Consider the following 11,501-nt stretch of genomic DNA (forward strand, 5'->3'; position numbering starts at 1 on the left):
ATTGGTTCCAGATTAGACAGGCCATGCTATTTTAGGCCTGAATTGGGATCATGGGTCTCTATATCGAGACGGTCATTTAGATCGTTTCAGTCCCTATTCAATCTCTTGTTTCCATCCTGAGATCTTATAATAATAATATGTACTGTTGACAGTACGCGGTCATTGCTGATACTTTCTACAATGTTACGTTCATGCAACTCTCTCTCTCTCTCTCTCTCTCTCTCTCTCTCTCTCTCTCTCTCTCTCTCTCTCTCTCTCTCTCTCTCTCTCTCTCTCCCCCCCCCCTCCTCCTATGTTTATTCCATATGCAAAAAATGTTTTGTTTGAATATAGATTCAGAAAAAAAGTGCGGAGTGGTTACCGGGTACTTACGTATATAAAAAATGACGAAGAATAAAGAGTATGTATGTATGTATGTATGTATGTATGTATGTATGTATGTATGTATGTATGTATGTATGTATGTATGTATGTATGTATGTATCTAAGAATTAGTGTGTGTGTGTGTGTGTGTGTGTGTGTTGTTGTACGTTCATACATATGTATATATATATATATATATATATATATATATATATATATATATATATATATAGCTGGGTGGGGATCCTGACCTCCCATAGCGGGCAGGGAGGTACATACTGTGTCTTCTATCCCCTTATATCTGCTTTCCAACATGCTTTCTGTCTTTGTCTCGGAATGAGATTACTTGGTTTTGTCCTGGCACTGGCCGGAATCCTAGCTGGGAGGGAAGCAGTCAAATGCTGAGTTATTGTTTTGGGAGATGATGTTTTTTTTCCTTGTAAATCATCTCTCTGTTATGTATTATTATTTTTATTTTGAATGTATAATGTAAGCATTTGAGTGTGTTCCTCTTTGTTGGATTTTGTGCTTGTGTCTGGATGAGATTTGTATGTGATTTCAAACTAAGTACATTGGTGGTATGCTCTTGGAATCTACATCTGATCCCTATTTGTTCTCAGTTCCCCTTTGTCTTACTTTTTCTTGGGTGCTTTAATTGTAATTCTATTACATACATGTGTTGCAAGCGCAGTAAAACCCTTAAAAACAAACAAACACACACACACACACACACACACACACACACACATATATATATATATATATATATATATATATATATATATATATATATATATAGAGAGAGAGAGAGAGAGAGAGAGAGAGAGAGAGAGAGAGAGAGAGAGAGAGAGAGAGACCAGTTGACAGATGCCAAACTGGACGCCCATAATGGATCACCGCCTTGACTTACTGGTGAGGGTGCTTGATCATATCAGGGGCAAAGGAGTAGGTACCACATACGCAAGACCCGAGCCGGTAGAATCTGACCGGCGAAGCACAACATTTGGGTTTTCAGCCCCTGTTTACACGGTCCTAACTTTTTTAATATTCAATCAAATGAAATGAAATAAAAAGCCAATTAAAATAGTAAAATTCGTTTTCTCTATGAAGTGAGTTTTGTTTATGTTTTTTAACAGTTATAATATTATTAAAGGTGCTAAAGTATGAGGAAAATCCCATTTGTCAGTGGCCGGGAGTCTTCGCAACGAACCCGTCTCTTTTTGATTTTGATTTTGCTCGGACGCCGTTCGTCACACCCCAAAATGTCCCATACCATTGGAAAGGTCAGATTCTGACCTTTCATGGGATATCCGGTACGTTTTTCTTGGTTCATGATGGCGTCGAGGAGAAGGCGAGAAACATGATCGCTCAGCTAAATTGATGCAATTCACAGGAGTAGGATTCCGGTTGACCGTCACTAGACCAACACGGATGTCGAGCTGATACGCGGGCGCCTTGTACGGCCCGCCCTGATATATGACGGAATGGAAATTCAACCTGATGCCCGAATAGCTACGACCATATCGGGCTCCACACTACTACTACAGCATCGTGGTCAAGTCCAGAACACAAATCTTAATCAAAGTAGCCAATCTCAATGACGAAGCTGTCGGATCGCCAGGGTCGTCGGCGCGGTCGAGAAATCAGTGAACGCCTAACTCAACTTTAGCTGGTATTGCGAGGGGTTAGCCGTCCTTCCGTCTGGGAGACTTTACCACGACCATCGACAGCTTATGTAGTTAGGCAATTGGCTAGGCTTTTAGATCAAGACTCTTATTAAAACGCTTGTTTCATCCTTCATATTTTCAATGATTGATGATTGCAATACTTTAATGTGCCAAAATCATTTTGAAAAAGAGGAAGAACTATCACGTTACATTGCTGTTTTTGTTGCCTAGTTGCCTGTCAAGCAGAGAGTCATGATATAACTCTATAAGATCGCATATATGTGCTATAAATATTTTAACCAAACGACATCCTCATATCTATAAGATCTTATGTACAGTTATGATCCTTCTCGATCCCTAAGATCCAGTACTCAACTCCTTCTTCGTGTCTCTAAAACATTTTCTGATAGTACATTTTCTCATGCCGCCCCAAATGTCTGAAATAGATGTAAGAATAAGGTATTTTAGTCCCTAAGATCCAGTACTCAACTCTTTCTTCGTGTCTCTAAAACATTTTCTGATAGTACATTTTCTCATGCCGCCCCAAATGTCTGAAAAAGAATAAGGTATTTTAGTCCCTAAGATCCAGTACTCAACTCTTTCTTCGTGTCTCTAAAACATTTTCTGATAGTGCATTTTCTCATGCCGCCCCAAATGTCTGGAATAGATGTAAGAATAAGGTATTTTAGTCCCTAAGATCCAGTACTCAACTCTTTCTTCGTGTCTCTAAAACATTTTCTGATAGTGCATTTTCTCATGCCGCCCCAAATGTCTGGAATAAATGTAAGAATAAGGTATTTTAGTCTGAAGTGGCATTTAAACAATGCCTTAAACACACACCTGATGAATTCTTCTTTGTCCTAATAATTTTATGAGTAGAATTGTGAGTATATAAAAAGTCCATATCTGATGTGTGTCTTTGTTATATAATGTAGCATGTATGATTTCCCCTCCTGTCAAAGCGCGCCTAGAGCTGCGGCAAAGCGGGATTGGCGCTAAATAAATCTATTGGCATATTTGGCAAATTGGATTTTTAGTTATACTAACTAAGGCTCCGAAACTACTGGGCCAATCGTCACCAAAGTTTGCATGGAGTTTATAATTAAGGCAATTAACATGAAGATGGCTTGTATGTATTATGAGATTGATTAGACATCGTGATCATTTTATCGAAAAATAAAATTTGTTTCGTCAAATCACATCAAAAACAGTCCATTGTATTTATTTATGATAAATTCTCAAATTAGCTTTCATTACTTTAAAAAAGAATATCATCATCATCATCATCATCATCATCATCATCATCACCATCATCATCATCATCATCATCATCATAATCATCATCATCCCCATTATCATCATCATCATCATCACCACTACCACCATCATCATCATCATCATCGTCGTCGTCGTCATCATTATCATTATTATTATTATTATTATTATTATTATTATTATTATTATTATTATTATTATTATTATTATCATAATCATCATCATCATCATTATAATAATTACACTATAATTGTTATTATTGTTAATGTTATTATTTATGGGGGGGGGGGGGGGGGGTCAAATTTTGAATATTGCCAGACTAGTTTATCCTATTTGTCAAGAAGACTATGTGGTACACACATGACACACATCGCACTAGTAGTAGTAGCGTATGGCTACACCTCCAGATTATGTTTGTCGATCCATGATGTCAGGTCATCTCCGGCCTCAAAGATCGTCTCATACCCCCCCCCCCCCCCCCCCTTCTAACTTTGTTACTGGGCATTGCAGGACCAGATGATCGATGGTTTGACGTGCCCCTTTGCAGTATTGGCAGATTGGTGAGTCAATGAGTCTCCATCGATAGAGGCTTTCTTTACTGCGGTCATGGTTGGTTCTAACTCGGTTCGCGGTGACCCAGTGTTTTCTTTTTGCTGTTTTAAAGTCAGGAAGGCGCAGAGTGGGGTTGGTAATGAATTGTCCATTTTTTGGCAGGTTTAATTGCCATTCATTGGTCCAGGCAGTGGTGATGTCAAGGTTTTCTATTCCGGATTTGTGGAAGGGTCTTCTGGACTTAAGTCGATTTGTTTGTGGGGCATCTTTTACTATTTTTGCCAGGGGGGGTAACACATCGCACTGAACGGTAATGAAAAGTTTTACAGTTGAGTTATTGTGTTCATTACCTAACTTACACATTTGGTCGATCGTCTGCTGTTGTTTCACCAGCAGAGACGACGCGAACATAGGACTCTTTGTTCGTCGTCTGCTAGGAAAAACCTCACCTGTAGCCGGAGGCTAAGTACGTGGATATTTGAATTTTTGTTTTAGGAAGAGAACAAGATTAATTTTACACCTTGATAATAATACTGCACACTTATATAGCGCCAGCATCTTATGCAATATGAGCTCTCGGCGCTTAGTGTGAGGATTTTGTACATTGTAGATGAGGGCTTATATTATTGTAGAAATTTAGTTGAAGCACATCAAAGATGCCCTTGTTTTATGTTTTTATGTTTATGTTTTTAAGGGTTTTACGGCACTTGCAACACATTAAGGTCATATCAGCGCCAGTAAAAAGGAAGAAAATGGGATAGTAAAAAGTTCTAGAATTACAATTAAATCACCCAAGAAAAAGTAAGACAAAGGAGAATTGGATCAAATAGGGAACAGATGTAGATTCCAAGAGCACACTATCGAAGTACTTAGTTTGAGATCACATAAAAGTCTCATCCAGTCACAAGCACAGGTCCCCACTAATAGGAAGACACTCAAATGTTTACAAATCATATGTTAAAAATGAAAAGAGTAACAGTACATAACAGAGAGATGATTTACAAGGAAACAATTATCATCTCCCAAAACTAACTATACATTCCACTGTTTCCCTCTCAGCCAAGGACTCCGACCAAGGTCAGGACAAAACCAAGCAATCTCATTCAAAGACAAAGACAGAAAGCATGTTGGAAAACAGATATAAGGGGGATAGAAGACACAGTAAGTACCTCCCTGCCCACTATGGGAGGTCAGGATCCCCACCCAGTAAAGATGCCCTTGCAAAATCATTTTGCGATTCTGCGTGCTGCGATTGGGCTCATGAAAAGAGTCATAAGGAAGATGGCGCTGGAATGAATCCTGGCTTTTATTCCATCAATGATAATTGTTTATCGCAAAGTTCTTTTTGCCAGACCTCCAGACCCAACTACCCAATCTTTGTTGCTTGGAAAAAAAAAAAGGGGGGGGGGGAGTGTTAGAAAAAATCTCTTCATCAGAAATTAATCCCCATCCCCTTGGTATGTGAAGAGAGTGTTCTACCATCTGAGCTTCTCGAACCCAACAGAAATAAACCGGGCACGGAATCATTGCATTTTTCTTTGCATTATTTTGGTATTTAAAATACAACAACGAAAAAAGAGCATTTGTTTAGTGGAAAATCAACTAAACATACTCAAGCACTTTACGATGGGTCCCAGGCTAATAGTAATACATAACATGTACTTAACGACCAGGTACTCATTTTATACCCGAGGGAGGTGAGAGAATATGAATAAAGTGCCTTTTACAAGGAATCAGCGATGCTTAGTTGAACCCTAGACCTTCCGATCTGACGGCAAGTGTCAAACCACTATACCACATCGCTGCACACTTTATTCGATGTTGAAACTGATTTGTCACAACAAAATGATGTTTGAATTCCACATTAAAAAAGATCATATATGTGCAGACCCAGCTACACAACCATTGGATGGAAAGGGGATTAGAGGGGGGGGGGGGGGGGGGGGGGGGGGGGGTCCAGAAAAACTTTTAACTTCAACCGGTATGAATCCTGGCCCCTTGGCATGTGAATCGAGCGCTCTTCCAACTATGCCTCTGGACCTCTGATTCCAACAAACCTCGCATGGAATGATTGCATCTCTCTCTCTCTCTCTCTCTCTCTCTCTCTCTCTCTCTCTCTCTCTCTCTCTCTCTCTCTATCTATCTATCTATCTATCTATCTATCTCTCTCTCTCTATCTCTCCTGCCCCCCCCCCCCTCTCTCTTTCAATTTCTCTCTCTATCTATCCTTTCTCTCTGTTTCCATCTCTCAATCTGTTCTCTCTTTTTATTTTTTATTGTTTCTTTGTTTTTCTTCTCCCTTCTTCTCTTTCTTTTTTTATGTGTATGGGGAGGGGTTGGGGTGCGGGAAGGGTAGGTTTCTGAGGATTGCCAAAAGACTTACGGATTGCCCAACTTAGCACATTACCTATCTATTTGTCAATGGTAGAGCATTAGTTACACACATGACACACACCCGTATTGCTTTGAACGCGTGTTCATTGCCTAATAGATAGTATGCGCTTTGCTAAGAAGCTCATAACATTGCCATCCGGAGGTATAACGGACCAACACACAAACTCTGTACATTTCTAAATTTTAACTTCAACACGACAATGCACCATCCCACCGAACTATTGTAATAGGGGATTTTATAGCAGCAAATAATGTGAACGTTATCAGCCTGTGACCTGCAATATCCCCCGATCTAAATCTGATAGAACATATGTGGAACATAATCGGCCCCCAAGTTCGTTCATTAGACCCGAAAAATGAACAACAACTGTTACACGCCATAAGAACAGCTTGGGATAACATTCCTCAATACCAGCTGGCCAGATTGACCAATTCAATGCGTAGGAGATGCAATGCTGTGATTGGAGCGAACGGGTGACATGCTCGTTACTGATTGAATTAGATTCCCCTTCACTTCAAATGAATTGAACACAAGTAATTTTATTAAAATGTCATTGTTTGTCAAAATTATAGTGTACGTTTTGACTTGTTACTTCCCTTTTTGAAGATCATGTTTTAAAAAGTCTATGTTGCATACAAGATCAACCATAAACGTTATACATTCTAACAAAATGAAAGATAAATGATAGTACTATGATTACACATATGTTTTTAATAAACCAGAACAATATTTCATACCAATTCTGTAGATAAAACAAGTGTATACTTTCTTTTGATCACTAGTATATATATAATATATATATATATATATATATATATATATATATATATATATATGTATATATATATATATATATATATATATATATATATATATATATATATATATATATATATATATATACGACTTGTTAAATAAAACAATAATAAAATTAAAGACATATCACAAGTTTATACATATGACTTTTATTGTCATTTCATCTATAATGTACATGCTGAAAATCACAAAATATATAGATTAGATATATATCCACAATCGGTATGTTTGTATAATCATCCTGTGAAGAGAAGGGGGGAAAGGAATATTGATAATTATAACTGAAACTGTATGGTCCCATTTTAAAAGTGTGATTAAATGTCCCCAGAAAAAAAAAAATCGTCAAGAAAAGCCTTTCATTTTTTAAAGAAAGGTTTGCCTTTTTTAAAAAAAATAATGAACCCATTTTCTCTGCTCTATGGCTGCATCAGAAAATTTTCAAACGAAATATAGTAAAATTTATCCATTCAGAATCAATCAATTTGAAATTTTATACTAACTTAACATGCAAGTTGAAAATAAGTGATTATATAAGATAATTTGCAATTCACTTGATTTATATTGCCAGAAACATGTTGCAAACTACCAAATTGAGATAGTCTTAAGGAATAAAATGTATCTACAGTTATACCTATTTTTCTTGAGATATATACCTTGAATATCCGGTACATAACCGTTGAGCCTAACAACATCAATTCATGTTAAAAGCTGCCATGTTTTAAATTATAATTTTTCATCTGTGTTAATTCAAGAAGATACTACAAATATACCAACTTTCAATGTTACAAATCAATTAAACGTTCCCGATTTTTATATTACACAAGAAGATACTTGCCATATTGTTGAATTTAGACGTGACTAAAAACATGGGACCCGATTCCCTTCTTCCGCGTTTACTGAGGGAAGTGGCCTTTGAAATATCACAGCCGCTATCAACAATATATAATATAATAAGTCTCTTGAATCTGGTACCTTACCCATTGAATGGAAACAAGCCAATGTTACTGCCATTCATAAAAAGGGCAGCAAATTGGATGCTACCAGCTATAGACCCATCAGCTTAACATGCATACTCTGTAAGGTTATGGACCGAATAATGGACTTTCTTGAAAGTAATATGATGCCAAAAGATAACCAGCATGGTTTTTAGATCAAAGCATAGAATTAAACGAATGAGAATACGTACGAAGCCTAAAAAGTGTCCACCAATGAAAGCATTCAGCGCCATTTTGTTGTTGGCCGAGAATGTAGTAATTACCATTCATTCGGTATCTATGTCAACATAACGACACAAGAAAAACAACAAACAATATCAAAATCCACAATAAAATGTTTCAGAACTGTTGCGTATATTTATGGCACAACGAAGCTGTCAAAAAATGAAGTTAGAGAATGTGTGTAATCATGTATTATAATAACCTGTAGTGTGTTTTCCAACCACCACATCATCTACTACTACAACCACCACCACAATATCATCACTAACACTACTACTACAACCACCAGCCCCACATCATTATCACTACCACTACTACTACACCACCACCAGCACATCATCATCACTACAACTACTACAATCACCACAACCACATCGTCATCACTACCACTACTACTGCAACCACCACCACCATATCATCATCATTACCACTACTACCACAACCACCACCACCACTACTACTACAACCACCACCACATCACTACCTCAACTACTACAACCACCACCACAAATCGCATCACTACCACTACTACTACAACCACCACAACCACATCGTCATCACGACCACTACTACTACAACCACCACCATATCATTACCATTACCGCTACTACTGCAACCACCACTACCACCATATCATCACCACTACTACTACAACCACCACAACCACATCGTCATCACTACCACTACTACTGCAACCACCACTACCACCATATCATCACCATTACAACTACTACTACAACCACCACCACCACATTATCATCACTACCACTACTACTACTGCAACCACCACCACCATATCATCATCATTCAAATATTATTTTTTTTTAATTGAGCTTTATATAGTGCAATATCTACTAAATGTGCTCAAAGCGCTTTACAAGGGGTCCCTGGTCAACATTTAACATGTAGGACGGGACATGACGCCTGTTAGGCGATATTACAATTTTTCGGACAAAGACAACTCTGTTAACGGCCAGGTACTCATTTTACACCTGAGTACGGTGAGAGAATGTGAGTAAAGAGCCTTTTCCAAGGACTCAACTATGCGCCGAGCGCGAGGCTCGAACCCAGGACCTTCCGATCCGGAAGCGAGTGTCATACTACTAGACCACATAGCCGCATCATTACCACTACTACTACAAACACCACCACCACATCATCATCACGACCACTACTACTACAACCACCACCACCACCACCATATCATTACCATTACCACTACTACTACAACCACCACCACATCATCATCACTACCACTACTACTACAACTACAATCATCACCACCACCACATCCTCATCACTATTACTACTACAACTACAACCACCACCAACACCACATCACCTCACTAACACTCATTACTACAATCACTACCATTAGGTTTTGGAGCTTTACTTCATTTGAAATAAGGAAACTTCGGAATTGTATTTGGCATTGTGTTTATATATCATAATATAATTCTAATCAGTTATCTATTTAGAACTAGATACTATACAATATGTATGCCAAATACCACCCCAATTCCCCTTTCTTGTGTGCGGGAATTCCTCTTTCGGCATTGAAATTGAGTGTGAGAGAGTCATCACTACACACATAAACAACAGAAACAATTTAAAAACAAGACTATGACACGCAACCACTCACACACGAGGCTATACTATTTATCCTTTTCTCTATATAGAATAGGACAAGACAAACAATAGCTTGACTCTCGCTACACTTCGCATTGATGTTTGTCGTCTCACGAGTTCAACTCTCGGTCGACCTGTCAATATTCCTTTTTGCCCGGACGTAATCATTAATAGAATGTTGTGTGGTTTTGACCGTGAAGAAAACCTTAAGAAGTCACATTTATATCATTTTAGAGAGATCGTTTTGAATAATTTTGAGTAAAACGAGCGAGCAGCAACTTGTTTTCATGAACGGCCGATCAGCGCTTGTTTACTATAGTAACGCGATTCCCAGCCAACATCAAAATGGCGGATATTTTTCTCATCGAGGCCGCTGGTTGGTTAGCCAATAAGAGCACCGTTCGGTTTCCATTGGGTAAATTCCTTGGATCAAAGAGATCATGCATAACTCAACTTTTACAGGTGATGGAGGATTTTACCAAGTTATTTGGTCGTGATCAATGCATTGGTGTTGTTTATCTTGATTTCCGCAAGGCTTTTGATTCTATACCACATGAGAGATTATTCATTAAACTAAAACCATATTGATTTAAAGACTTTCTTAATAATCGAATACAAAGATTCATTGTCAATAGGGTGGGGTCGGATTTTAAGAATGTAATTAGCGGTGTACCCCAATGAAGCGTATTGGGACCACTTTTATGTCTTTTATATATAAATGATGGAAGTGGTTATTCAGTATCAGATACTGAATAGTGCTTTGCCACTATTCAGTATCCATAAGGAACTCTTTTATTATAGAGAGAGTGAAAAGTGCGACAATCTCAGTTGAATGTAAATAAACTGCTGACCTACTACCAGATTGAACTCGTGCAGTAACTGACAGCCCGATTCAAAGTTGTAGAAATATTTTGATCGTTATTTTTAAATTTCTGCTATAGTGCAATTAACATAGTTCAAAATATCAAAAGAAGAGTGGCATTCAAATACATTTTTTAATGTCTAAATAGACATGATTAAATGTCACTAAAAGTTCAGTGACACCATGGCTTGGTGGATAAGCTGTTTGACTCTGAACTTAAGGTTCGAGAGTTCAAATCCCGGCCGGGTTAACTTTTATTTTTCCCCAATATTTTTGTTTTAATCATTTTATTTTCTTGTAATATATTTTAATGTATATATTATACTATTATTATTATTATTATTATTATTATTATTATTATTATTATTATTATTATTATTATTATTATTATTATTATTATTATTATTATTATTATTATTATTATTATTATTATTATTATTATTTCTACTTACTATTATTATTATTGTTGTTGTTGTAATCGTCATCATCATCATTATTATGATTATGATTTTTAAATCAAGTAGTAGGAGTTATTTAATCAGTTATCGATTTATTACGAATATCTTTTATGTGTTATAATCTCGTTGTTGTTTTTCATTGATGTGCTCTTCTATTGTTCATTACTTTTTAAAATCTTGCTTTTTTCTGTTTGTCACATTTGTTGTTGTTGTTGTTCTTGTTGTTGTTTTTGTTTGTTTGTTTGTTTTGTCATCTAAGACAATCCC

Source organism: Berghia stephanieae, chromosome 2 (genome assembly GCF_034508935.2).
Source record: "Berghia stephanieae isolate SIO BIC M18660-M18661 chromosome 2, UCSD_Bste_1.3, whole genome shotgun sequence".
NCBI classification, from domain to species: Eukaryota; Metazoa; Mollusca; class Gastropoda; order Nudibranchia; family Aeolidiidae; genus Berghia; species Berghia stephanieae.